The sequence below is a fragment of the Hordeum vulgare genome, chromosome 2H, assembly GCF_904849725.1.
Source record: "Hordeum vulgare subsp. vulgare chromosome 2H, MorexV3_pseudomolecules_assembly, whole genome shotgun sequence".
NCBI lineage: Eukaryota > Viridiplantae > Streptophyta > Magnoliopsida > Poales > Poaceae > Hordeum > Hordeum vulgare.
The window spans coordinates 55360507-55362467 of record NC_058519.1 but is presented as its reverse complement, the minus strand read 5'-3'; positions in this window follow the sequence as shown (position 1 = coordinate 55362467).

Sequence of the window (1961 nt, the reverse complement as noted above, 5' to 3'; positions counted from 1 at the left end):
ATCCGAAGGGCTAAAAGAAAGAGCGTTAATATATGTATATATAGCAGATGATTACTTTATATATATATATATATATATATATATATATATATATATATATATGTAAAATGTTTGGGGCACCTAGGTGCCTGGGCACCTAGCTCGGAGCCAACCTGTTAGTACATTTATTTGGTTTCTTTCCTAATCTATTTGCATGCAAGACATTCCATCTATGAAACAAGATCAGGCATTTCCTTTTATTGATTTTCCCTTCATATCTTTCCACCCAAAAGTTATATATCACGTATTTATAAATATATACCAAAAAAGTATATGTATGGTGCCCACACATTTACGTGAACTTATATCCATAGAACAATTGGGTATCATACCCACTTATTTGTGATTATGTACTTCAAAAAATAATTAAGTATTATATACCTACATATTATTGGCGTATATTCATATATTTCAGTCCGGTATGTACCTTTAGTAAAATATTTCACGCTAGGGTATGTAGATGTAGGGAAATATATAAAAGCAATTAGGTATAATACCTATGAATTATTGAGGTATGTATTCGTACATTTTCCATGAGGTATGTTGTTGTAGAGAAAAGTGAAGACAAAAATCTTATGAGTATATACTCAGCTAAAAAAATCTATACGTACATTCTACAAATTTTTAACTATATTTTACACAACAATAACAATTTTTTAACTTTATTTTACACAGCAATAGCTTGCAATCTCTTCACACGTTAAATAATCATATTTGGTTGTTTTCATAAAATGCACGCCATGCAAACATCTATGGAAGGTAATTCCTTTAGACAATTAACACGAATCATAGCCATGCAAACAAGTATGGAAAGTTTTTTTCTTTGTTAATGGATCAAATCCAGTAACTCATGATGAACAAAATCATGATGTAAATGGACGACATCTAATCAAGGTGCTTGGGCACCTTGATTAGATATATATATGCACCTCGACGGAGCGGTCGGCTTCTCCCTCGTCGGCTTCTTCCTCATTGGACCTGCCGATTCCTTCCTCGCCCGAGGCGTGGGCTTCTACCTCACCGGAGCTTCTACCTCATGTATTGAGAGACTCATCTCCCTCGCCGGACTCGTTCAAAAATTGATTGGTGACATCGATATCGCCAACTAAAATATAATCCCCGCGGATGACACCATGCATCACGTCTTCCTGTAATTCGTCTTTGCCTTGTATTGGATCCATAGTATCTACAAATTAATTAAACATAAAAACTAAATTAACTAACAACTAAAACTCCCGCTTATATACATCGAATAATCCACTTAATTAATGCATCATCGAATAATCCATTTAATATTATCGAATATATAATCTGGAATACATAAATAATACATTGAACAATATATAACTGATCAACCAACAAAGAGTTGTCGTTGTATTGAGGCGCGGGCGGTGGACACCCAAAGAGCAGGGACCATCAGTGGATCATAGCTCGGGTGAGATCCCTGAAGAACCTGCCAGGTACTGGAGAACCTCGCATCCAACGCCTCCATGTAGCGACGGACGTGCTCGTCCTCCTCCTTGACACGACGACGTACCTCCTCCTCGGGGGCCGGCACCCTAGCCACCGAAGGTGTCCCCCGCGACCGCCACCAAAGAAGCTCCGGGTCGACGACGGGAGCCCGGTTCCTCACCAAACTGCGCGCTCCGGAAGGTAACTCCTCCCAGTGCCAGCCTGGCGGAGCTCTGTCTCGCACATGCTGTCGCCTATCAAGTAGGTGGTCGCCACCGAGTCGACGACGAGGATGCGGACCGGGCATCGTATGTCCTACTATTTAAATTCCTACTATTTAATAAACTTTTCTAAACTTGTACTCCATCCATTCCAAAATATAAGACCTTTTAAAGATTTCATCAGAAAACTACTTACTAAGCAAAATGAGCGAATCTATACTCTAAAATATGTCTAACGAATTCTCTTAA